Source organism: Myodes glareolus, chromosome 9, assembly GCF_982192425.1.
Source record: "Myodes glareolus chromosome 9, mMyoGla1.1, whole genome shotgun sequence".
NCBI classification, from domain to species: Eukaryota; Metazoa; Chordata; class Mammalia; order Rodentia; family Cricetidae; genus Myodes; species Myodes glareolus.
In genome coordinates, this window is record NC_142034.1 from 18,315,143 (window position 1) to 18,342,392 (window position 27,250).

Below are 27,250 nucleotides of genomic sequence, written 5' to 3' on the forward strand. Positions count from 1 at the left end.
TAAAAAAATTTTATATTACATTATAGTGTGTGTGCATGCGTGCATGTGTGTGTGTGTGTGTGTGTGTGTGTGTGTGTATGTATATGTTCCAGGGTGTACAAGTGAATGGCAGAGGGCTAGTTTTTGGAGTTGGCTCTCTTTCTACCGTGTGGATTCTGAACTTAGGTTGTCTGACTTGGCAGCAAGTGCCATTACCCGCTGAGTCATCTTGCCAGCCCTGATGGCAGTGCAGCTTCCAGCTGATCTTGGAAAATTAGGATGATCTGACCGCTCCGGGCTCTTATTCTCTTAAGAGGCCAGCATCAGTAGCAGTGGAAAGGGCCCCATGGCAGCAACTGCAAGGGGCACTAGATGGCATGGTGCTTCATAGAGCTTTTTATACCCTGTGTCTTGGTGAATAAGAAGTGTGCTGTCACTTACTATTGTCAATACTCTGTGGCACCCCCGTAGGCTGCTGAGCCTGCCCAAGGCCAGCTGTCCTTCCCTGTAGGTTGGGATCTGGGTCTCTTGGCTCTCAAAGCCCATGTGCAAGGGGAGGATGCTAAGCAACCACTGGACTCTGGCTGGGTTGGGTTTGCTTAAGGACAACAGTGGCTGCCAGGGCCTCAGGCCAGGTATGGAGTTCATCGACAAGGACAACTGCTTCTGGAATGTCCCCACTGCCAGCTCTGTTCCGTGCTTTCCACGGGTAAGGGACACTCAGTCCTGATGGAAATCCAGGTGTGGTGTCACCTGCTTGTAATCCCAGCATCTGGGAGATGGAGGTAGGAGGCTCAGGAATTCAAGTCTAGCATTATCTACATGAGACTCAATCTCAAAACCAAAGCAATGAAGAGATGGCTCATCAGTTAAGAGCACCTGCTACTCTTGCAGAGGACCCAGGTTCAATTCCCAGAGCCCACATGGCGGCTCACATCAACCTGGAACTTCAGTTCCAAGGTTTCCAATGTCATATTCTGACCCCTACAGTTCCTAGGCAAGAGTGTGGTGCACAGATACACATGCAGGCAAAATACCCATACACCTAAAGTAAAGTAAATAAATCTAAAGTTTTTTAAAGATTACAAAACAAACCAACAAACTCCAAACAATGGAGACGTGCATAGAGGTCTTGATCCAGTATTTTCAGTTCCTGACCTAACTGCTGGGACAAATGAAGGGACATTATCAGCAACCTTTCACCTAAATGTCTGCAGAGGGAAACAGAGTGAAAAAAAAAATCTCCTCTGTCAGACTTCCCTGGATTTGCACCGAGCCGCGTCTCTGTCCGGCTATGTGGCAAAGCTGTGTGATGTCTGCAATGACACGGGCGGCTAGGTGGCACTGGATAGTGCCGAGGACCAGGCAGGACTCAGGGGCACACCAACCAGTGTCCATTGCCCTTCAGTCTGCGGCTACTCTGACCTGAGCCCAACAGCTGGGCCCTGCAGATGCGCCTCGCAGTCTGTAGGTTGCAGATGACAGGGCTGTGTGCAGTGTTTCTGTGGGACTTCAGCTCATAGGAAGGTGCCCGCGCAGTCACCCTATCCCCACTAGACAGCTGCAGTCTGGTATCCTTGGGGGACTGGGAAGGGGTAAGGGTAGTGCCAGACGACTGGTAAGTGGGCAGTGGACTGGGGGGCAAGACAGAAAGTCCACAGCGAGGAGGGGAGAAGAGCTCCCAGGAAGCAGCACCGGGGCTTGTAGGGCCAAGCAACCTCTGCAGTGCCCAGAGAAGATGTAATGAGCTAAGGGCCCATTGGATGGTTAGTCTCAGTCTCCCCAAAGCGGGGAAACAGACAGAATCTGCAAGCGTACGGGTGCAAACTCATTACGGCCAGGAGATGAGGTGAACTGGGAATGTCCCAGCTGTTTCATGCTCAGTGGCCACCCCCTCATCTCCAAATAGAAACTCCAAAAATGGGCCCAAGGCCTGGGACCTGTACCATGTGTGTGTCCTGCTCAGGGGTCTGAGCATGAAGGAGCCTAGGAAGAACAATCTTGGCACCTGTGCTGTAAGCACGTCTGGAAGCTTCCCTTGGCTGAGGCACCCAGGTGCCCAGGCTAGTCTGCCAAAGCTGGTAACAGCATGGGCTTATTACCCATAGTCTTTGAGAACATAGTCTTTGAGAACACTGAGCTACCATGGTCTCAGCTCCTTTATCTCAGCTGAGAATTAAATCCTACCCAGCTCAGGGGTAGGGTTAGGTGGGGAAGGGGGGGGGGAGGAGAAGAGGACCCATGGTGATGTAACCTACAAAGATGTAAACCAATCCACTCTAGATGTGTAGATCCAGTCATGGGGACTGACCGTGGGCAGAGCTCTCTCTGTGTTGGGTGTGAGGGACCTTTGACCTTTTGTGGGTCTCCAGAGGTGAGGCAGGTGGGAGGCTGGGGCTTTACAATGAGGTCTTTGCAGCCTCCCTGCAGTTTCTTTCTGGCGAGCATGCCCGATGTTGGTAGAAGCAGTCAGCAGAGAAGAATTTGCGCAAGAGGTGAAGGGGACCAGAAGGGAGGCACGGTCACAGCAGATGACAGCTAAGTAAGTCCAGTGGGCATTGCAGGAACCCATAGCCTGGGCGACTTAGAGGCAACGGGCAGGTATCCTTCACCATTCTGGAGGCTGGAAGTTTGAGACCAAAGACTGGAGGACTCCATGTCTTTCCCACAGACTGCTGCCTTCACACAGTGCCCTCACATCACAAAAGAGGTGAATTAGCTCTATGGAGACTTTTACAAGGGCCAGACCCTCACTCACGAGGGCTCCTGTTTCACCTAAGCTTCGTCTCATTACCCCATCGCCGAGGGGGCTGAGGCTCTAACACACAAATTTCAGACACACACCATTCAGATCGTGGCCTACTCCATATGACCGGAAGGGTGGAAAAAGAGTTGGCCAGTTTCCCAAAATGATGTCTGCTTTAAAAAAATACATTACTATAATAAAAACAAACAGGCAATTTTCTAGGATCCTTGGCAATAGGAAATCTCTCCACGCGTGACTTGTATAACACCTGGGGTTGGGCGGGGGCGGGTTATGGTTTAGATGGTAAAGTGTTTGCTAAGCATGCACTAAACCCCAGGTTCGATCCCCAGCACTACACAAACTAGATGTGGTAGTGTGCCCAGTAGTCCCAGAGCTGGGAGGTGGAGGCTGGAAGGTCAGAAGTAAGTTCAAGGTCATTCTCAGCTACATAGTAAGTTCGAGACAAGGGAGACTCTCAAAAATAACTAATCTATTTTTTTTAAGGTGTAGCCCAGGCTGGCCTTGAACTTGTGATCCTCCTGCCTCTGTCCCCTTCAGCAAATCCTACCAACATGTGCCACTACAACTGGCCTAATCTATTATTTTTTTTATAAAGTTTTATTTTTTCCCCACTCACTAAAGAAATGAAGCCCTTACTGGTTTAGGAAGAAACTCAAGCATAGCAAACGGAGTCAATCTGTCACTACCTTCATTTGTGTGGTCCTGTAAATGCTTTGGAAATGCTCTCCACAGCAGAGCCATGTGTGGGGGCCCGTTGCACAGGTCTACCCTAGTATAAGTGAACACAGTAGGCCTCAGGAGAGGGTGGGACACCCACTCACTGGGCGCTTTAACATATCACTTCCACCCCTGCAGCTCTGCAGGAGGGGCACTACTATTCTTAATTTCCAGACGAGGGACCAAGCTCAGAGAGCTGAAGCCATTTGTTCATTACAGACAGCCAAGACAGCTACGGTCAGGCCTTCTGTCTAGGCTCTTGCCAGTGTATCTTACCTGCTCTGCAGGATGACAGGAGGAGGCGGGTCCATGTTATCTTACATTCAGCAAAGAGGGGGCCTGCCTGGTGGGAGGCGCAGTGAGCGGCCAAGAGCCCCCTGTCTTTTGCGCTGACGGTGAGACAGGCTGAGTCTAGAGATGGCCAAAGAGGAATGGCCACAGTGCACAGAAAATGAGCTCTTGGACCAGAGCCCCCAGGACCTCCAGGTACCCCTGTGGGCAGGTCAAAGCACAGGTGCCATTGACTTTCTCTCTGTACTGTGTTTGCCATTGGGAACACCCTGCCTCCCTAGGCAGCGAAACCTCACACACCTAATTGATTTTCTTCCTCAGCAAATGCTGTTGAGTTGTTCATGCCAGTGGGGAACAATTGTCCCTTTGCCAAGGAAGCAGATCTTCCCTTGTCTGCTGAAGGATCATGGGGATTGGAGGAGATGGGTGGGCCTCACTGCTGCTTTAGAGAGGATCCCTCCCCCCAGAACCTTCTTCCGAGGCACACCATTGCTTCTTGTTTGCTTTTGTTGTCCATCTTCTCCTTACGTCCAGTCCGAGTCCCCTCAAGCCCCTGCCCAGAATATAAAGGGGGTAACAACTCAGCCTCAGTGTTTATCACTAATGCAGGCTGGAGCCACCCCTCTGAGGCTGAGTTTCACCATACTGCAAAGGGACAGGCCTCATCAAATTCAGTAAGCAAGGATCTCCCTGCAGCGGCCAACAGAAGGGTTCTTGATGCTGTGGAAGACAGTGAGAAAACTCTGGAATCTGATGCTGAGGGACGCATCTCTAAGTCCTAGCCGATGTCCTAAGGCATGGTCTCCATCACCTGAGACGCTAAGCCTTCATCTCATGGGGCTCTCAGATACCAAGGCTTTGTGGTTCTATTAGCCACATGAATCTGAGGGTCTCTCAGTGGGTGACACAGTCACCAGAGGGAGGTGATGTGGGACACAGGAGGGGATCTACTTGAGAAGGAAGGAGACCTTTGTCACTGAGTTTTGCCTTGAACTTGCTGTGTGACTAGGGGGCATCACTCTACCTCTCTGGGCCCAGTTCCCTCATTCACCAAGTGGCCCTGGCATCCGTTAAAATGCGAAACTTATGATCCTACGTGTGGAGCCTTCTCACCATAACCTCAAAAAGCAGGAGTATGTGGGGTCCAGTCCTGGAAGGGGTATAACAGTCAAAGGATGTCACATACTTTGGAGGGCGTCCAACACCTGCTTTAGTGAGAGGACCCCCTCCAGTGGAGCCTTCTTTTGAGGTGCGCCTTCATTTCCGTTTGCCTTTTTAAATGAAAATATTTATTTATTTATTTAATGTGTATGTGTGTGTGCCTGAGTGTGTGTATGTGCACCACACGCACACAGCAGCCTGTGGCAGTTAGAAGAGGGTTATTGGTCCTCTGGAAGCAGAGTTATAGGAGGCTGTGGGCTGCCATGTGGGGTCTGAGAACTGAATCTGGGTTCTCCGTAAGAGCAGTCAGTACTCCCAACGCTAAGCGATCTCTCCAGACTCTTGCCTTTGTTTTGATGACTGTTTCTCCTCACCAAAGCACCCAATCCATCCCAGTCCTCTGATCAGTTGGTTAATGAGGTCCACCAGGGAGACGGGGTGACTATCATGGGCAAAAGAAGAGGCTTGGGCGGGATGTGGGGCCAGGGGATGGTTCTGGGAAGTATGGAGTCATAGAAGCTGCACTGAGCCAAATGTATCCCTCCTCAGGGTGTGTGTATCCCACACAGTGGGAGATGCTTGGCCCAATTCCAGCCTCAGGGGAGGGAATCTCAGCTCAGCACCATTGCTGTGCATACTGAGCCTTCTGAGGAATGGTGCTCTGGTTGCTTCCTGGGGTGGAGAGATCCCTAAGGAGCAGTCTCCAGAAGGTTCTCTCCATCCATCAAAGGAAGTGGTGTGTGTGTGTGTGTGTGTGTGTGTGTGTGTGTGTGTGTACGTGCGCGAGCAGGGCAGGGGGGATTCTGGAAGGCTTCTGCCCACCATGATAGGCTGCTTGGGAAAGGACTGGGCAGTGGCAGGGCGTGGAATCTGCACCCAGGGAGGCAGGGGGATGGAGACAGGCAGCATCCGTTTCTCCTCTGCCAAACAGGAAATGCTACCAGCCCTGGAGTGGCCTGGAGCATGCAATGAGGTCATCTGTATGAAAGCACCAAGAGAAAAAAAATAGCAGTGGGGTTATTTTTGATTTAAAAAGGATTTGCTATTATAAAACAGCTTTGTCTGTGAGGGGTCACATGACATGAAGGACCCTAGTGACTAGTTGGATTGTCTCAGTCTATGTCAAGGTAGAGAGTTAAACACAGTAACCCACTTCTCCTTGCTCAACTGTCCCATCCATGTTTTGCCTCAATAAGAACACTTGTTCCTGGGCTCAACTACATATATGTTCTATGCATGTTTTTCAGGGACACATGTGCACACCTATGCATGCTGTGCATCTAATGTATTTTGTTGTTGTTGTTTTGAGAAAGAGTCTCTATGCTGTGTAGCCCTGACTGTCCTGGAATTCACTCTGTAGACCAGGCTAGCCTCAAACTCAGAGATTCACCTGCCTCTGCCTCCCTAGTACTGGGACTAAAGGCGTGCGCCATCACTGCCTGGCTGTTTCTAGTTATTCTATCCCCATGCCTTATCTAGAAGGTTCCTCTGTCTCTGGCTAACTGGCAAGGACATGGGGCAACAGCTTCCACCTCTCTCTGTGACATAAGAGGGTTAATGAAGGTCAGACCTTCCTCACCAGGGATGCCACCCGGGTCACCTCCACCTGGGGAACCTTTTAAAAGCACAGTCTTCATAGCAGGCCTTGAACTTTTGGGGGAGAGTAGGGAGTGGTGTTTGGGACAGGGTCTCTGTGTTTCATAGGTTGGTTCTGATCTTAAAACCCTCCTGATATAGCCTCCCAAGTCTAGAATTATAAGTGTGAACCACAAATCAATCCGGCTAAGAAGCTTCCTATGCTTTGTCCCCACTTGGAGGCGAAGTGGAGCCTTACTGTTTTCATTTATCTTTTAGCAAATAGTGTAAAAAAAGTGTAAAAGATCTTTTATACTTGGGGAAAAGAATGGAGATTAGAAAAAGAGTGAACATGTCCTTTCCTGCGTCCCACTCACAACTGTTCCCCACAGAGGCTGCTGTTGATGCTGAGTTCCGTCTCTCCTGAGTTCCGTCTCTCCTTCTGAGTGTGGCTTTACAGACTGCAGGTGCCATCTTTACTAACTCACGGTACCAGTCATGCCCACCCTGCTCTCCAAGGAACCAAGCCTGTAAGGTACATCTATAGCCACAGACAGGGACACATCACCTTTTTTTAAGGACCACATTCTATTAAACAGTTCCTCCCTGGCTGTCAAGTGACAGACGATTCTGCATGTGTAACCTCTGCTCACACAGGAAGGATGAATTCTCAAGAGTGTGCTGCTCTGCCGCCTGGTCGATAGGCTGTGGTCATGACCCACACTGTTCCAGATCTCTGCTGTCTGGGGCACAGTGAGGACATCTCACCGTGGTGAATAGCAGCCTATTATAGCAAGTTCATTCTCCTGTCCTGCTTTTCCTCTTTCTCCCATGAAGGGTGTTTTCTCTTTTCAAGCCCTGAGTGTTTGGAGACCAATCCTGGAGTCTAAGAACCATGTTCTATTCTGGGTAACCCAAGACCTCTTGTTGGTCTAGAACTGTGGATCCCATGAGTGTGGGGGAACGGCTCTGGTGTGAAAGACAACGGTGACAAAAAGAAACCTTTATGGAGCTGGCCTGTGCTCACCTCCGAGCTGGCTTGGGAGGAGCTCTCCTCACACGGGGAAAATGGGATGTCAGTCTTTGACAGTGTCCAGTCCAGTGCTTTCCAGAGTGCGGTGTGACAGAAAATGTGGAGGCACTTTGATCCACTTTCCTTGAAAGTTCTCTGGGAATCCGGACCCAGCAGTATTTTCGAGCATCTTCTAGGCCTGTTGTCACATCCTCCCTTTCAACAGGGCCCCACCACCCATCACTGGAAGGACAGGAAGCCCCACAGGCTATGAATTTCCTAGCGGCAGCTCAGGTGGCAGAAACAGTATAAAAGCTGGGTGTGGTGGCACAAGCCTGTAAGCTCAATTCTCCATTCTCAGAGACTGAGGCAGGAGAATCACCACGGGTTTGAGACCAGCTGGGATACAGATTGAGCTCAAATCCAGCCTGAGTTACAGAGTGATACTATGTCTCAAAAAATTAAACTTAAATAAATCAGGGTGTGACGGGGACTGTACTCCCCCTAGGGTTGAGAGGAAAAGCCCTTCCAGGCCGCACCAGCTGTCCTTAGCTTGTGGCCACACCACTCTGCTCTTCCGTGCCCTTTTCCCTTCCCCACCTCTACGGATTGAATTTAGGGCCTCATGCATGCCAGGCGAGTGTCCTATCACTGAGGTATAGCTTGATTCCTCCCCTGTTTCTGTTCTAAAATCACTAGGATAATCCAGTCTACTCTCTTCATCATAAGACCCTTAATACAACCATGGTTGCAAGACTCTTTAGCAACTAAGGTCATAGGTTAGGACCAGATACTTTTAGGGAACATTCTGTAGCCTCCTACTCTGATGCTATTTTTTTTTTGCTGTCCAAAAATAACTGGACACCTTGCATGCTTTTCATAGATTATATTTTTAGTTATGTTTGTATGTGAGAGAGTAGGGGCTGCACAGGTGAGTGCAGGTCCCATGGAAGCCAGCAGAGGGCAGTGGATTCCCCTGGAGCTGAAGTTACAGGACTAGGAGCTGGGTAACGAACTTGGATCCTCTGAAAGAACAGGAAGACCTCTTAAACAATGGCCATCTCTCCAGTTCTTGGGCATTCTTTGTTTTATTTTGCCAATTTCAGTTGTTTAAAAAGAAAACATAATGTATGTGTGTGTTGCCTGAATGTGTGCGTGTATACCATGTGCCCTTGGAAATGAGCAGAGGGCATTGTATCCTCTGTGACGAGGGTTACAACAGATAGTTGTAAGCCGTCGTGTGGGTGCTGGGAATCAAACCCAGGCCCTGTGGAAGAGCAGTCAGTGTCCTTAACTGCTGAGTTACCTCTCCAGCCCTGATTTGACACCTTTATCTGGAAACCCAACTATTAGAGTACCAGTGATTAGTCTTCAGTCCATGCCACAGATCCAAGCCTGTTCACAAAGATCCACTGTCACTGATGAGGAACTTATGACTCATGGTGCCATTCTAGTGTTCAGGGGAACTTAAGGCACCCGACTTAACTTTTAAAGACAACTGTAACACACACACTCTCTCTCACACACACCACACACATACACACACATATACATATCACACACACACACACACATACACACACTGCCAAATTGTACATGTGTTTCTACTTTTAGCATGTAAAATCCAGATGCAGAACTGTAACTACTCTCTAGAAGGTAGAGAGATGAGCATATAGGTCATTGTCCAGCGTCCTTTCCCTGTGCACTCCTTTACTTCATTCATGAATCTATACCCACTTATTCATCTGTTCACTGGTGACCAGCACTCATTCCATATCCCAAGTATGCCAGGGCTGAGGACACAGAGGGGAAATGCCCCGCAACATATGAACAAACTGAGGAGCCTGTTCCCCAGAGAGGCTGGAAAGAGTGGAATGAGACGCTATCATGGGAATCACACATAATGGGCATAAGCAATGAGAAAAGGGGGTAAAATATTTGATTTGAAACTAGACAGAAACTCATTAATTACCAATTATCTTTAAATTATTTTTCCTATTTTTAGCCTTTAGTTTCAGGAGGGAAAATAACTTGTATCCGAAGATGAGTTACTTAACTGGGCTGCGTTAACCTGGTGTGGCTCCTCCTCTTCGTGTGCCTTCCAGATCCCTGGAAATTTGGGTGAGCGTGGGCCTTGGCCCCAGCCTCCCTCGGCCACTCCAGTTCTAGCAGCCACATGCTTCCCAGGACAGCCTGTCAAGTCCTGAAGCCTCCACCCACTCCTTCTCAGCTCTATGGGGCTGCCTGGACTGTGGGAGTTTTCTTCTCACCCATCCCTCACTGCTACAGTGTCGGGGAGCACTGCAGCCACAAAGGACACCTACGCCCGGGCACAGCTTGTGTGGGATAGTTTGAGCTTTTATTTTAAAGAAGAAAGCAACCGGAGTCTTTATTTATCATCTGCTACAAACTCTCAGCCAATGCAGCCAGGCAGCCAGGAAGCCATTTCTTTGTCTCTGAGGGGAATGTGGGGATGTCTGTCTGTCCTCCTGCTCAGGGCTGCAGTTAACCAATGGCAGGACCCACTCAGGTGAGTACAAGGATTAAGGAGAAATCCTGGGTTCAAATTCCCCATCTGGGGACTGGAGAGATGGCTCAGTGGTTAAGAACATTGACTGCTCTTCCAGAGGACCCAAGTTCAATTCCCAGCACCCACATGGCAAGACACAGCTGTCTGTAACTCCAGTTGCAGGGGATCTGACATCCTCACACAGACATACGTGTAGGCAAAACACCAATGCACATAAAATAAGAATAAATAAATCTAAAAAGATATTCCCCATCTGCCTCAAATTAGTCAGGTGATTTCAGATACTCCTTGACTTTCCTGAACCCCACCATACCACCCCAAATCTCAGTGTCTTGATGTCCTCTTTTTGTGTTCTTTCTAAATTAAAAAAATTTTGTTAATTTTTGTGTGCATGTGTGTACATGCACATAAGCATGCATATGATATGCATGCGGGCCACAGACAAGGTAGGAGGAGAACGTCTGGGGCTGGCTTTTCTCCTTCCAGTGTGTGATTAAAAGATGAAACTCGGGCGGAAGAACTTTTTTTACTCAGCAGCCTCTCACACATGTCAGGAAACACACGCTTGAGGAGAAAGAATTATGTTTTCCTTTCTTTTGTTTGTTTTTCTAGACAAGGTTTCTTTATGTAACCCTGGTTATTCCAGAACTCGCTCTGTAGATCAAGCTGACCTCAAATTCAGAGATCTGCCTGCCTCTGCCTCCCCAGTGCTGGGATTAAAGGCATGTGAAGCCACTGCTCGGCAAGAATTCTTAATGTACAGGTTTGTGTCGAAAATTAAATGACACTGTGTAAATTTTAAAGTACCATCTCCTTGATTATAACCTGGGGCTCAGGAGACACTCTTCAAAATTATGAAATTATACTGAATAGGCAATCCAAACATGAGTCCATCTTGTGCCTTTTTTTTTCCCTTTGTTTTTGTTTGTGTTTTTTTTGAGACAGGTTCTCACTATGTAGCCCTGGATGGCTTTGAACTAAGAGAGATCTGCATGCCTCTGCCTCCCGAGAGCTGGAATTAAGGGTGCATGCCACCATGCCCTGCTGTGGTGCCAGCTTCACGTGTGACCCATGTCATTCACTGATCTCAAGTTCCCAGAAGTTAAAATGACTCAACTTCCCTAACTTTGTTCAAATTACACTGATTTTTAATAAATCCAGAAAGTGTTCTTTGCAAATTTGGGACCCCACACAGGGGCAGGGTTTGTCGTACTAGCAAGTGGCCATCCCAGAGGCCTCTCTATTGGAGTCACAGTGAAGACAGTCATGAGTCTTATGTGGCACAACCTTTGACAATGAGGTTTCCAAACACCAATGTGACCAATCTTCTATGGGCTGTCTAGTGGACCCTGAGAGAGATACCCTTGTCCTTGTCCCTGCTGCCACACATACAGGGCTGCCATAGACACCCAGTCCGCAGTGCCGCAGGACCCACTAAGTGGAGATTTGCTCTCCAGGGTCTGTGCCCTTCAGTTGAGGGACTTTCTTGTAGAATTTCTCAGTTCTTTCCCTGAATACCCTTTATAGACTGAAATGACCCCAGAAAGAAAGAGAGAGAGAGAGAGAGAGAGAGAGAGCAAGCAGAAACTGGGTGGAATCTCAGATGGTTCGCATATGGTATCTTCTCTTTGCAGCTGGTGGATTCTTTAAAAATGCTGGTAAGAATGTGGGAGGCAGCAAGGAACAGCGATACCATCTCAGTCAGACGGGGAGCTGTGGCAGAAGGATCTCAATTCTCAGCACCATAGAAGCGCCCTGAGCCAGTCCCGGTAACAGAACCCGAGCCTCACCTGTGACCACCTCCCTCTTCTTCCCATTGTTCCCCTCTTCTGGGTCCCAGACTAAACAAATCACAGGAGTCTGTGAGTGCAGAGTCAAGGGCTGAATGGACCGGAAGATGCACACCATAGGGTCCCCTGCCCACCAACCACCGCCCTGACTCTCCTCCGGGCAGCAGCAGCAGCTGCCTTTGCCTGCTTTGCTCAGGGCAACTGTCCCCTATAACTCTCTCCCTGGCGACACTGCCTTGCTCTTCCTTGAGTTTCTTTACACACTGCTCCCCTTGCACCCATCTTCCAGCCTCTGATCATTCGGAACCCCCTGGCACTGTGGTGGCTGTAAGCTGGAAGATTTTAAGAGAGTAGGGCTAGGTAAGCGTGGACCAGTCCATGCTGCTAAATTTGGTTCTGCCGTCATGGGCCACATGAAGCAGCAGCATGGTTTAGAGGCTTGTTTTCAGGTTAAAATAATTTCTCCAGGCTCGTGTTGCAAGTGACCCATTCGCAGGGCATGCTTCCCAGGCCCTTCGCACTACAGACAGGTCCTTTGGCCCCTGCAGAAGTCCTTTGGGTTGGCAGAGAGTGTGCAGCCTGTGCAGCCTGATGGAGGCGGCCCCAAGGGCTTGACGGGACAGACCTGGGCTTAAGGCACCATCTGGCTCTTTCCTAAGCCCCCAAATTTCTTTGCTCCTCTGCAAAGAATGCTCCCCATGATCCAACCTCATGGGAGAATGAGGACCAAGGCACAGTTTTTAGTAAAATAAACGCAACCAATAAATGCTGTGTTCTGTGTGTCTTCACACGGCCAGACAGATCTGGATCACGGGGCAGACAGGCTGATTGGCTGGTCTGAAGTAGAACAGACAGCAATCAAGTATCTCATAGGAAATGTGCTTTTTATTTTTAGGTGTTGAGACCAGTGGGACCGTGGATCAGCAGGGAGAGATTTGTTTTACTGAAGCAGGTCAGGCATACCCAACATCAGCCTGCATAGCTTAGGAGCACACGGCTGCATTCACCCCGAGTTCTAGCAGGCACACCCTGTAATCCCAGCACCCAGAAGGCTGAGATAGGGGGACTTCCATGAGTTTGGAGTTTTCTTGAACTATCTAGTGAGATCCAGGCCAGCCTAGGCTCCAGAGTGAGAGACCCTGTCTTAAAGCAAAACCAGAACATTTTGGGTTGAGTGCTGGTGGGCTGACTGCGCATGCACCGGGGTATCAGGGGAGCCAGGTGATGCACCATCTCTGTTCTCAGAGGACAGACAACCTGGGCCGGAGATGGGAACGGCACACAAAGCAAGACAAGACGATGACAGCTAGACATAAGGTGCTGCAGTGAGGATGAGGGGGAGAGGAAGAACGTGGAGCTCCCGGATCTAAGGTTCACAGGTGGGGATAACTTCAGCATGGACAGAGACGGTGTGGTCTACACACGTGAGGAGGGCACCGTCTGTACAGGGCCCTGTGGATGGCAGCAGCAAGTGGTGCCATCTATGAAGGAGATATGGCTGGCAGTCAGAATGGGAGGTTCAGAGTCTGGGTGACGGGCATGAGGGCAGGCTTGGCTTAGCAGGTGACAGAGAACATGACTGGGGATTTATGGGTGGACAGGGGCATGACTGACAAACTCCCAGGGAGAGTCTGGCAATGGAACGCAGAATGGGTTGGACATCAATTTTAGAACTCTCTCTAGGGAATATCGTTTCTATAATGATGCCAGGGTAAGGACTAAACTCATTTTGGAGGCAGTGAAAGCAGAAGTGGAGAGACAAAGCCGGGTGGATGGCGTCTGCAGGAAACTCGTGGGTCCATTCCACAATGTGGAGGGAGGAAAGGTTGAAGGCTGGAGTTTGCCACACAGGAGACTGGAAGGTGGCAGATTGTAACAGCCCGGGGGGCAAGGAGCACACAGTAATGAGTCTTCTAAAGGAGCAGTGAGGTGGGGTCAGAAGACACTGAAGCCCAGTCTTGAGGTGAAGCCAATGGCCCCTGTCAGGGTGGGGTTACACAATGGTCCTACAGATTTCCCGTCGGCCCCATACTTCAGAAGCCCTTCCATTCAGGCTGCAGCTGTGGCTCACTGGTAGAACACTTACTCGGGACACATGAAGCCCTGAGTGCAATCCCCAGTCCTGGGGGTTGGGAGGGCAAGAAGACAACTTCCACTCACAGGGCTAAGCCAATGAACTTGAGCTGCCGTTCAGTTACAGCCGTTCAGTAACGAGCCACCGGAGGGTCACGCTGTCAAAGTCAATGTCCGGCTCTAATTTACTCTTGCCTTGGTCGATTCTTGTCACATGCTAACACTGACTGGCAGGCAGAAGCCACCCTGGGAATATTTAGAACATGAGGTTCTGTATAAAGCCTGCATCAATTAGGAAGAAACTGAAAATTCCATAAAAAAAAAAAATGGGAACGCTCCCAGGAAATTCCATTCAAGGGTCATACTTGAGCCCAAGAGGAAGTCCCAGCCCCTTTCTGGAAAAGCCAGCATTGGCAGGGGCTAGGAATCACTGGAGGTTGCCGCACCTAGCGCCCTGCACCGTGACTTTGTTGGGTCTCCTCTTCTCTAAAATGGGGACAGACGTGGCTAGTTCAGATTGGACTTTGGCCACCTGTTCTTCCTTCTGGGTACAGCCTGTGCTGACCTGGTGATCACCACAGGGGACCAGCTGCCCCCGGCTGGCTGGAAACAGCGACAGGGTGGCAGCAGCTGTACCATGTCAGGCCTCGGGCTCACTCAGCCCACGAGGGACCTCTGATCAGGCATCTGCAGTAGCTCCTGGGAGACAACCCCTCCCTGGGCTCTGACTTCTGAGATGCCCGAAGGAATTCCTATGGATTGTTTCATTCAAGTTCTGTGAAAACTGAGGCTGGGGCCTTACCATCCACTCCACTTCACGGGGAGACGGAATCATTCCCACTTTACAGGCGAAGCACAGAGGTCCAAGAATTCTCCTTCTTTGCCAAAAAATCTCTTATTGGCCAATGGGAAATGTAATTAAATTCAGGATGCAGCAGGGGATGATGGCCAAGACTATGCGTTGAGCGGTTCACTGGCTTCTCTAATTCAGTCTTGCCGGCAACAAATGATGGATCAAATCTTTTAAAGTCGTATTTTAAGCCTTGGTCCTGACTGTCAACTTACAGCATGAATCCTGCTTAACAATTTTTTTTTTCCTGCAATTCTCCATCAGCCATTAAGCACCAGGATGTGCTTGTTTATGTTTTTATGATACCGAAAGGCAAGCATTTTCAGTGCGCTCAGTCCTTATTAGCACTCTGCAGGGAACAGTGCAGCCATGATTAGCCTTTTCCCAGGCACAGCCGAGGGAGGGACTTCGGAGCCTGGAGGAGGAGCCCAGCACTGAGCCACCCGGGAGGCCTGTCATTCCCAGGGATTATTGGTGAATTTTCAACAGGATTAAAGTAGGTCCGGGGAGTGTGTAAGGATCTTTCCACTGATTGAATTTAGGATTTTTTTTTTTTTGTACAAAATTTATCTTCCTATTCTGATCTGGCTGCGTAGGGATGGGACTGAGGCAGAGCCGGTGTGCCCAGAACAGATGGAGGCCATGCAGCATTTCCTGTGTTCTTTTGGGAAAAGAGTAGGCAGGGAATAGGTTAGTGGTTCCCCCAAATGCTGTCCTAGTCTAGGCCACGGGCAGCTTTGAAAGAGACCTGTTCCTACTGGTCCACACTGTGGTTTCCACTGTGCCCCAGAGGCATCCGGCGGTTATGCTGTTGAACTCACATAGCCAACTTTTCCTCTGACTAGTAACATAAATGTACTTGAATTCTGAAGCACTGCCAATATCAAAGTTAAAAAGTGACCAGGTTTTCAGCAAACTCAATATAAAAACTTCAGACATGCAATAGCAAATATTCACACTTATGGGTGTGTGTAACTAAAGACAGTCTTTAAGCTGAAACCTTCTCTTAGGACTGGTCTCAGATTGTTAACTCATCTGTAACCCCTTTTTTGGGGGGGAGGCCACCAGGGAAGGACATGACAAGACAAATAACTTGGTGAAATAAGTGTTCCTGAGGCTCGGTGGGGGTGGCTCAGTGGGTGAAGGGCCTGGCACATAAGCATGGAGAGCCAGGTTCAGATCCCAAGCACTCGCATAAAAACCAGCGGAGGCAGCATCTGTCCCTAACCCCAACACTGACCGGGCAGTGGGGGAGGGGTGACAAGTGGACCCTGCTGGCTGGTCAGTCTACTGGAAATGGAGCGCTCAGGGAAGGCATGGAGGGGCGGGAGAGGTAGCTCGGCAACTAAGAGCAACGCCTGCTCTTCCACGGGATCTGGGCTCCATTCTTGGCACCCATACGGCAGCTCAAAACTGTAACTCCAGTTCCAGGGCATCTGATGCCTCTTCTGACCTCCACAGGCAAAGGCACACACATGGTGCACAGACAGACATGCAGACAAACATTTATACATATAAAATAAAAAAAAATTAAAGATGTGGGGCCATAGAGGGAGACACCCAACCTCAGTCTCTGGTTTCTAAACACTCACAACAGGCAAGCATGGGGTCGGAGGAATTTAGATTTGAGTCTGATGTGTTTTCTATGTGAAGGGTTTTGGAGTTCTGGGGGCCTTAGAGACAGGAAGAATACACCTGCCTTTCACTTAACATGGAAGTCTCCCCGATAGGTGCCTTCCTGGCCTCTTGCAGTAAGAAATTAAAGACCAACTCACCAAGGCTGGGGTCCACAGGGCTTGTCTGCTGCCAGGGAAGCCTTCTGCCACAGCCAAGCTCAAGGTCATTAGGCTGTGGGAAACCGTCTCTGTCTATCCTATTTGCTATCCTAATCATATAATGTGAGCCATCACATAGCTATTATATCTTGCTACAACAATTGCATCACTTATGTAAGTACAAGCTAGGGGCTGGGGAGACATTGGTTAAATGCCTGTGTTAAAAGCGTGAGGATCCACACTACCTCACCTGGCTTGTACATGGGTGCTGGGGATCTGAACTCAGGTCTTTATGCGTATGTGACAAACATTTTACCTCCCAAGCCATCTCCCACCAAGCCTAGGAACCCTTACTTTAGGTTCTCAGAACTATTGATGCTCATCTGTAACCCCAACATGTGAGCTCAAGCAGGGATGGAGACAGGAGAGCCCAGAACTCATGACCCAGCCAGTCTAGTCAATTACCTAGCTCTGGATTCATCAAGAGATGCTGCCTCAAAAATAAATAGTGGGCTGGAGAGATGACTTAATGGTTAAGAGCACCAGCTGCTCTTCCAGAGGACCTGGGTTTGATTCCCAGCAGTAACATCACAGCCCACAAACATCTGTAACTCCAGTCCCAAAAGATCCAACACTCTCTTCTGGCCTCTGTGGACACCAGTCACATACATGGTGCACACTCTTACAGGTAAACCAAACTTCCACAGACATAAAATAAAAACTTTTAAATAAGTAAACAAATAAGGTAGAAAGCAATGTGGGAAGGTACCCAGTGTTGCCCTCTGGCCTCCATGGCATATACATGTGCACATAGCATGTATACACATATGCCACACAAGCCAGCACACACATGCACACATAAATACATTTCCCCCCAAAAAAAGTATAAACAAGTTTCAGTGAGATGACTGAGCGGGTAAAGCGCTTGTTCCCAGTTTGAGAGTCAGGATGAGAGAATTGGCTCTCACAAATTGTTCTGTGAACTCTGCAAGTGAACTGTGGCATGTATGCACGCATGCACACACATTAAGTAAATAACTGCATGTGGGGGAGCAGAGAAAAATGTAGAGCTCAACAAAAATCAATAAAATAAAATTAAAAATTAAATACATCACACACACACACACACACACACACACACACACACACACGCTCAATGGGCTGGAGAAATGGGTATGTGCTTAAGAGCCTGTCCTGGTCTTGTAGAAGACTCAGATTTGGTTCCCAGCACTCACACCTGTGGCTCATAACTACCTGTAAGTCCAGCTCCAGGAGATCAGATCTGATGCTCTTCAGCCTCCGAGGGCACCCTTACATACATGGCACACATTCACACATACACATAACTGAACAAACAAACAAACAAACAAAATTAAAAACGATTCCTAAAAATGATTCAAAAATGATGTATCCTGATCTTAGTCTTGATCCCGTGGCAGAGAAGACTTCTTTAGCGTGTTATATTGAATCACACATGGCTCTGCTTATTGGGTGTTTGGAATCCCTAGGCTCCATCTCCCAGGAGCGTGTTTTACTTAACATTACTCCGCTTTTTGACATCATTTGCCATGAAGGCTGCTCACCTACTGGCTTCTGCAGGATGGGAATCACCCTGTTTGAAATCTTCCTACAGGCACGGCCTTCCCTTTACTGCCATTACTTTCTCAGTCCTGAGCAGTCGCTTTTATTCAATGAGTAAACCAGAAGCCCTCTGGGCCTGACATGGGGAGCCAGGTCACCCTTCCTGGAGGGAGGGAGGGAGGGAGGGAGAGCCAGTGCGGGGCATGCAGGGAAGGCTGGTGTAGGGTGTTCGCAGTTTATTCCTGGCGTGGAGCAGGCTTCAGGAAGGAAGCAGACAGAAGCAGGACAACAGATAAGCCCTTGTGCCTGCTGTGGCAAGAGTCCCGTGTGTACATTTAAACCTGGGTGTGTGTGATCTTGGAGATCCACTTCCGCCCAAACAACACTGCCTAGTTCCAGAGGATCTGGGCTTCATTCCTACTTGGTATAATTTATCCATTACAGCATATACCAACAGTGGCTCAAGATACCTCCGTATGCTATATCACAGGTGCCCATCCAAAGGATCCTTTCAAGGATGCCATTTACTGAGCAGTCACGTGCCAGGCCATGGTGAGCACCACATCATCTCATTTAAACTCCTTGGCAACCTTCTAGACAGGCATTATTATACCCTGGGTCACATATAAATACATTTTAAAAAAACTCCCCAAGAAGCTAAGCACCACCTTATGCTGGATTGCTGGGGAAGCTGGGGCTGGCATCCAAGGACTCTAAACCAAATGACCTCTGCTCACTGGCCACTGCTCTGTGCTGGGCACCTGCTCTCCTGGCACTTGCACTTCCTTGGGTAGCTGAGATAGAAGATACATTTCCTGGGATTTCCTATTGAGTAGCTGGTTGGGCTCAGCAAAGAGCCTGCTGGACCATGAGAAGAGAGCAAAGGTTAAGATAATGGCTTGGAAGTCACTTGAGCTCTTATTTTGCAGAAGCCCGTTCTACACACACCCCTACGGAACAGTCCAGAATGCCACAGGTATCTGGGGTGAACTCAACACTGCCTCCCCACGAAGTCTAGCAACTGGAGGCAGGGAAGAAATTCCTGGCAAATTGTCATTTGGCAAAGTGACAGCAGTGAGTCAAGTGTGACAGTGTGGGCTCCGTCCCTGGCACTGGTGGGGTAGGCGGGAGGCTTGCTCCCTTGCAGTCACCTCACAGAGAGCAGCAGTGAGCCCGTGGCCCCTGTGAGAGCAGCAGTGAGCCCGTGGCCCAAGCAATCTCCGTAGCACCAGAAACAACGTAAATGCAGTTCAGAGTCTCGCCAGGCAGCCAGCACAGTCTCTGGGGCCACTGTTGCCCAGGAAGACCTGGGATGCTTGCAATGAAGGCTTTTTGTGCCCACAACTCTACATGTGTTTCAGAGCTGAGCCTCAGCTATGGGTGCCAGTGCTCTACTCCTGGGAGGGACAGCATCTAAGACATCCCCCAACACTTAGTGACTTCACCCCAACCACAGGATTGATCTTCCAATCTTTGTATATATACGTCTTTCAATCTTTTTGTATATATACTTTGAGTGTGTGCGCGTGCGTGCATGCATGCGTGTGTGTGTGAGTGTGTGTGTGTGTGTGTGTGTGTGTGTGTGTGTGGTGTATAGGCATAGTTGTATGTATGTTCACACTGGGCATCTTCCTGGATCATTTTCCACCTTATTTGTAGAGACAGAATCTCTCAGTGAGCCTAGAGGTTGTAAATCTGACTAAACTTTCTGGAAAGAGCATCAGGGACCCACCTGTATCCACCCTTGCCAAGCACTAGGGTAACAGATACATACACACCACAGCACTCAGCTTTTATGTGAGGGCTGGGGATCTGAACTCAGGAAGGTCCTCATGCAGGGGGACAGGCATTTTAACAGCTGAGCCATCTTCCCAGCCCTCCATCCCCAGTCTTAATTAACAGCTGTCTCTGAGTCAATCACATCTGGCCGCCCCTTGCATAGCAGATGAGTCCAGGATCCCTGAATCAGGCAGGGGTTAATGTCCCCGGGGAAGATTCCCTTTCTGTTTGATAAGCAGAGCACCAAGATGGAGCAAACTCCTTTGCTCCAGATGTCAAAATCAGACACTGAACACTTAAATCCACACATCTGTAACTTAGTCTAGCCTGTGATCCAATCAGGTTCTTGCAAAAAGACTGGGTGGTTGGAAAGCCTGACTAGGTTCCCAGGCTAGCCCACAAAGGTCTATTAAACCTCATGGAGCTTAGCTGTGTGTCATGCGCTGAGCATCCTGCGTTGGTTATGAAATCTCTCTAACTGCAGCATCTCTGTCTGTCAGGGATGGTAACAGTTACACTCTGCAAGTGAGATAGCTATGAGGACCACATGAGGTCACCTCCAGCAGCCTGCAGTACTCCTAGAAGACACGCAATGCATATAACTGAGATGAAAAGTAGCAGAGAAACGCCGTTTCTACAAAAGGGCTTCCCCGTGTCAATGCCAGTGTCATCTGGGGACTGTCCTGTAATGCTTAGCAGCATCTCTGGCCACTATCCACAAGATGCCAGCAGCAGCCACCCCCTCCCCCCGCAACTACTTTCCAGGCATCTCAGCCACCATCTGAGGACCATGATTTTCCAGGAAAAGATCCATTGAGCAGCTAGGGACTTCTCTCTTTCTCTCCTGGCCAGGTACCCCTAACTCCCGTGGGTTGAGTAGCCAGATGGGTGTTTCTGAGGGTGAGGAGAAATAAGGGTCTCTGAAGTGTGGATGAAAACAGAATGAGAACAGTGGAGGGAGCGGAGAGGGTGAGGGTCCCCACCTGCACCCCAGTCACCTGCAACAGGACTGTGACCACCCCATAGGTGGCCTCTTCTCCCCTCTCTCCATTCTTCCTCCCCTTTTCACCAACAAGGGGCAGGTGAGCCACCTGTGGAAGCTATGGGAGCAGCAGGAGATCACAGGCAGCTGCCTGGGCACCAGCTGGGCATGCAGGAACATAGATTGGATTTGTCCCCAGGCTTCCCAGATGCTATGACCTTGAATATGCATCCTACTCTACTTTCTCTCCGATACCCTCCTGACCTCTGTCTCTCCATTTTATTCACTTATCTGTTAAATGGTTATGGACCAAATACCCATTTTATGTCTGTATTAAGTCTCTAAGGGTATTTTTTTGTTTTACAATCTCTTTTGAAGTGATTCCTTTTCAAGGGGGGGGTCAAGAAAAATCTTAACTAAATAAACAGAAGGGAAGGCATTGTTGGAAAGGTTCATATATTCAATCGGAAAAACAGTGCCTCTTCACACACACACAGCCAGGGAATCACAAAAGTCATATACAACATGCTGAGGAGAGATGGAGAAAAACAAAGATCCTTAAAGTTTTAAATCAATGGACTGGATGTGTTCATGTTAAAGCGGGGCAGGAGAAGTCAGTCTACACAAAGGGCATCAGAGCCCTGTCTAGACTTCCAAGGACGAGGGGGTCAAAGAGCTTGCTTAGTACAAGGGTTCATTTTCCCAGTAGGAACCAGCCTGGCCCACCTCAATCAAACCATTACTAAGTTTTCTTCTTGCAATTCCTGGGCACTATCTGTTTCCTTTGTTCATCTCTAGGGAACAGAGCCTGACACTGGAAGCCACTTAAGAACCACGCCCTTCCACCACCATGCAAGTGTGTGTGCAGGGTCTGTGCAGGGCCAGAGAGACACCCCACGGGCTGTCACTCACCCTCCCCCCCCCCAAAAAAAAACCCTAGCCAAGCTAAGGAATACTCAAATCATCTTCAAATGACCTCCAAAGCCAAGTCAGGTTACTGCTGTAATCTACACACATCTGCCAGCAAGGCAAACGGTGCACAAAAATCAGCAGGCATTGCAGGCAGCTGGGGGAGGACGGGCACACTTAGCTGGGTAACCATTTATTTAGAGAAGCTTTGCAAAATGGCGAGTCGGCAAGCAGTTCTTGTGTGGCGGACACAAACGGCAGCGTCAAACACAGACGACATCTCAGAATTGTAACCACAGAATTAACCTACAGAAGCTCCATACTTCCTTTACTGCTGAGACCCGACAATTGAAGGGGCAGGGCAGGGATCTTGCAAAATTTGGGCAGTTCTGAAGAGCCCAGGCGGGAGCCAAAAGAGACCTGGAGGGAATGGTTAGTCTGTTCCAGCTCCCATCATCCACCCAATGCTAATCAGCCGGGAAAAAAAGACTTGGAGCTACAAGTTCCTGAGCGCTAGAGGGTGAATAGGGCCTCGGGGACATAAAAGGGCTCACCTACCTGCTGAGGTAGTGGTTGAAATCTTAGCTCTTTTTGGGTACTTGAACCCCTTTGGGTAAGCCCAGGTTGGCTCAGCGCGCCACAGTCTCGGCTTCAGCACAAACTCCTAGCTCTGAAGTGAAGCAGGTTTGTTAAAGCTAGGGCTGAGCCTGGAACGGAACCTCTCAATCTCCGCAGAAGGGCCAGGCAGCAACGCCTGATGATCTTTCATTAACAACCCAGGCCTTGGCGACCACAGTACGTCACCCGACAGCCAAAACAGTGCAAAATGGAGCGAGTTCGAAGACGCGTGGTCCGTGCTTTGTTTCTGCCCTTGGTGAAATGTTCTCCTTCCTCTCCCTCCCAACGATCTCCCACCTACAGGACTGTGACACCTTTGCCCAACTAGCCACAATAGAAAACCTCCCTCTCAGGCTTCCCTATTCCGCGACCATTCCAAGAGCCTGGTTTCTTCTGGATTAAGAATTATGCTCCCAGCAGTCCGTCATGGGACGCGGGATGGGTCATATTTGAATCCATCCTTCAGCAGCTGAAATCTTTATCGGGCGGGCCCAGGCACGACGCCACAGCCTCAGGCTGCGGTCTGGCCGGGAGAGGGCGTTCCACCCCCAGCCGAGACATTTTCAGAAATGCAGATCAAGCTGGGCAGCCGACGTGGGCGATTCGGCCCTTAAGAGGTGTTCGCCCGGTCTCAAAACTGCACGCCCGCACCAGTATTCAGTGGTAGAATTAACCAGAAAACCTCGAAGGCTGGGGTTTATTGCAGGATGGGGGCGGCTGCTAGGACCTGTTCGATTTCCATCCCTCTCCAGTTTCAAAGGAGGTTGTAAATGTGGACTTTTAAGTGAAAGTCCCTCATTTAAATAATATTAACAAAATAATATCAGTCAGTATGTCTATAATAAAAATACACCAGATGTGCTGATCTGGATGGCTATGGTTGCCCGTGCCAATGAGAGACTAATGCTCAGATCAGGGATGAGGAGCTCCTTCCCCGGAGTCTTCAGTAGGACAAGCTGGCACTGTCAGACTACCCCAGGATTCCGACTCTGCTGAGTAAGGGGCCGGTTAACGCCCAGAGGTTCCTCCTCTGGCTAGTATGGTTCCCATGGCAACCCCTAACCCGCCCCTCTCCTTCCCCACGGGTTGGGAGGGATGGGTGTGGCCGCTGCATCCCAGGGGATCTCATGTCCCCTCCTCACACTCTCCCACCGGGAGAGGCAAGAGGGCTCAAACGTGGTGGTGGGGAAGCCAAGTTTGCCGAATCTCCCCATTCCCGAGGGTGAGCTGGAGCCCCTAGCAGTGAAACATGGTGGGGTGTTGTCTCCAGGACGCCCTGGATGTGGGGAGGGATGTGGTTCCTCTGAGGACACCTGCATACGAAAATCTACCTCGAATACCACCCGTGTGGCTCAGTTAACGCTCCCTGAAGATGTGCCGAACTGGGGGAGAGGGATGCGCAGGGTCACGTACGTTCCATGCGTGCCCTGGGGGCTGTGACTAGACCCCAGCAGGTCAGTAGATCCAACAAAGGGTCTGAAATGCGTGGTGGAAAAAAAAAAGGATGGAGTAGCGCGCAACGCGTGGGTAAATATCCTCGTCGAACGAAAGTCAAAAAGCCAGGGCTAGGAGGGCAAATCCAAAATTACACAACCTCGACGAACAAAGCAGCAAGCTCCTTTAGAAGACCCCAGGTGAACGATCGGGTGAGCACGGCGCAGAAGCTAAACGCCAAGATGTCCACGTTCATCATGCCCCTGCTCTTTAACGCGAGCCTCAGCGGGTCCTCCAAAGCCCGGCCACAGCACTTGGCACGCTATGATAGAGACGTGACTCGCCGCAAAAAGATGGCACCTCGCGTTCAGAGGGGGAAAAAACCGGGGGAGGGGTAGCAGCGGGAGGAGACACATCCTACTCTCCCCCTCCTCTCCCACCCAGGTCCACACCCACTGCCGCAGTGAGGGGCGAGCCCTGCGCGCCAGCCCGTGCCTCCGGCAGGGAGCGCACACGCCGGGAGCCGGGAGCAGAACGCAGAGAAAGGAATCCGCCCTGAAATGCACCTGCAGCCCTCGCGCAGGTTTGTGCTGGGCTGTGACGGTGCGAGCCCTCGAGCGGGGAACCGAGGCTGGCAAGACCGCTGACACCGCGAGGCCAGGTGATCGATCCCTGCCTCTTCGAGCTTCCACATTGGGATCCGCGCACTACCTTCTCTCGGGCACGGCGCTGCCCCTGTCACTGTACCAAGCGCGCGCAGGGGGAAGGGCGGCTAAAGTGACAGCGCCTGGACCCCTCCCCATCCTCCCGATTCCTCCCAGCCCCCAAATGTCCCCTGCCGGCTTCTGAAGGAGGAAAAGGGGAGGGGGCGGGACACCGCCTTAAATCAGGGCCAGTGAAGGCCCCGTCAGAATCCCTGTCAGGGAGGTGTGGGAAGAGGCATGCAGGCAGTCATCTTTTCTAGAATCCAATTCGCACCTTCCTTGGGACTGATGGCAATCGGGGACAGAGAAAGATTTCAGGTTCAGTTTCAGGGGTCATCGTTGGACCCCGATACACACATACAGACCCACGCCCATTGCGGCAAAAGGCTGCGATCCAGAGCACAGAGACACCCCTCCCCTAGGTCACCGCCACCCGCGCCCCACCCTGCTGGCACAGACCCCCCCCCCCCGTTTGCGTGGAATGGATGGTGCGGACCCCAGCACACACAGACACACGCATTCACCCGCGTGCGTGCATCTTTTGCACGCGTTTTTTTCCCCAGCTCCATAGCGCCGAGGGCGCAGAGAGGCCCCCGCCGTTGCGCCAGACTGATGCCCAGCGCCCTAAATCCATCTCTGGGGCGAGGGGCGGCAGGAGGATGGCGCACAGGGCCAGATGGGGACGGGATTTCAGAGCTGCGGCACTTACCTGATGATCGACAGAAGGCGAGGACAGAAGAGGACAGAGGAGGAGAAGGTGGCTGTGGCGGCGGCGGCGGCAGAAGGTGGGCGGTGGCGGCGGCGCTGCTGCTGGTGCCGGAGCTGGTGGGTGGCGGAGACTGGGAGCGCGCGCGCCGCCGAGAGAGCGCGTTCCCGAGGCCGGCGGGCGGCGCAGGCGCGAGCCATGGGAGCGCGACCCTCGCGAGGGGAGGGGCGGGCAGTGAGGCCTGCGGGGCGCCTCCCCCTCCGGCCACCAGAGGGCGCGCGCGTGACCTGCAGCCCTCCCCCCCCCCCCCTCGCCGCTCCCCGCGCCGCCAGGCTTCGCCCATTTCCTCGCTTCCCTTCCCGGGTCCCGTCACGCCTCGGGCCTCCGCGCTGACCGCCGCGCGCACGCGCGTCCTCCGTGGCGCACGCGCATCTCGGCCTCCTGTGGCTGCAGCCTTTGTCTAGACCAGGGGTCTCCTCCCTGTCCCCGTGGGTTCGAGGCGGAGCGGTATGCCAGTCCTTGTTGGCTTTTCAGTTCACCTTTGCAGGCTCGTCAGGCTGTGGCTGTGGTTTGTTTCTCACCTCCCCAAACGCCAAAGCTCTTGGACAGCTGGAGCCTGTTCAGATGCAAGGAACAGGAGCAAACAGCCCTTGCCGGAGAGGGGGGATCTTGTCTTGAAGCTTTAATTTGATTGACTTTTTTTTTTCTTTCTTTCTTTTACAAGGCATGTTCTCACTAAGTATATCCCTGGCTGGCCCAGGGCTCACAGAGAACCACGGGTCTGCTTCTGTCTCCAGAATGCTGGGATTAAAGATGTGCACCACTATCCCAGCTATTGTTAAAAACAAAACAAAACAAAAAACCCAAAGCAAAACAACAAAAGACCTCCAATGCGTACCAACTCAGTTGGCTCACATCTGTGATCCCAGCATTCAGGAAGGCTGAGGCAGGAAGGTCACCAAGAGTTCAAGATCATCCTGGGCTGCATAGTGAATTTTCCTGTGCTTGCAGAGGACCTGGATTCCCAGCACCCTCATGGCAACTCACAACTGTCTGTAACTGCAGATTTGGGGGGCCCACACCCTCTTCCAGATTCTAAGGGCACCAGGCATGCCCGTGGTGCACATACATACATGCATACATACTTAGCAGCAAAGTATGGATAAATCTTTGAACCAAATAATGTGCCAGGCTTTGGGCTCGATTTTCTGGCACCACCAACTTTTTCCTATGGACTTAATTACTGTATTATCTTGGGAGCTCTGGGTAGATGATGGAAGTGGCTCTCACTTCTTAAGCCTCGGGTTCTGAACTTCTAGGTCTGACCTTGCTTGTCTTCTAGCTATCACCACCCTGCTTCAAGACTCCTGCTTCAGTTCTGACATCCGGGACCTTAGTGGTCTCCCTGCTCTCAGTTTCCCCTCTCTCCGCCCACCTGCACTCCTGGTCAGATCAATTTTCAGACGTGATCCTTTCCTTCACGGCATATTTTCGCCCAAAGATGTCTACCAGCTTCTAGACAGATGCACTGAGACTCCTTGACCCGGCATTCAACCTGTCCCCTTGATCAAAACACCCCTCCGTTCCACGTTTATAGATCACAACCCTGTGGCTAGGCTGCTTAACAAAATCTCTTCCTCACCTCTGTGCTCTGGGGTTCCTTTTGCAGACAAGTTCCCTGTTCTTTCTCCCACCCATGAATACCTACCTAACCTTCAAAATCGAGCTCAGATTTTACCAAAGCCTTTTCCTGTCACCCCAAGTAGAAGGGATATTTCTGGTCTCTACAAGGAACTTAGCCAAATTATTCCCGAGAAGAGGAGTAGAATATTTATCTTGCAGGGCTGGCATTTTATTATTGTCTCCAGTAGTTGCTTTTTCCTGGATGGGGAATCATACACCCTTGTCTGTTATCAGCTACGTGATGCAGACCTGTCCAAACAAAAACGTAAGGCATGGCAAGTTTCTCTGTCTTTGACTTCCTTCCCACTACTAAAAAGACATATTGCCTGGGGCT

General features: G+C 50.5%; 1 protein-coding gene across 33 annotated transcripts in view; it reads right to left on the reverse strand.

Annotated features, from left to right (window-relative positions):
- Positions 1 to 25,389, reverse strand: part of Mapt (microtubule associated protein tau) — a 99,662-nt gene extending 74,273 nt beyond the window's left edge. For 27 of the 33 annotated variants that reach the window (XM_085695919.2, XM_085695916.2, XM_085695915.2 and 24 more), the window contains exon 1: positions 25,237 to 25,389. The gene's annotated coding sequence lies outside the window, so the exon portion shown is untranslated. Of the gene's footprint in view, positions 1 to 22,329; positions 22,485 to 25,236 lie in introns of those variants that run through there. The other 6 variants (XM_085695918.2, XM_048445908.3, XM_048445906.3 and 3 more) reach the window with 3 other exon arrangements.
- Positions 25,390 to 27,250: the final 1,861 nt, after the last annotated feature.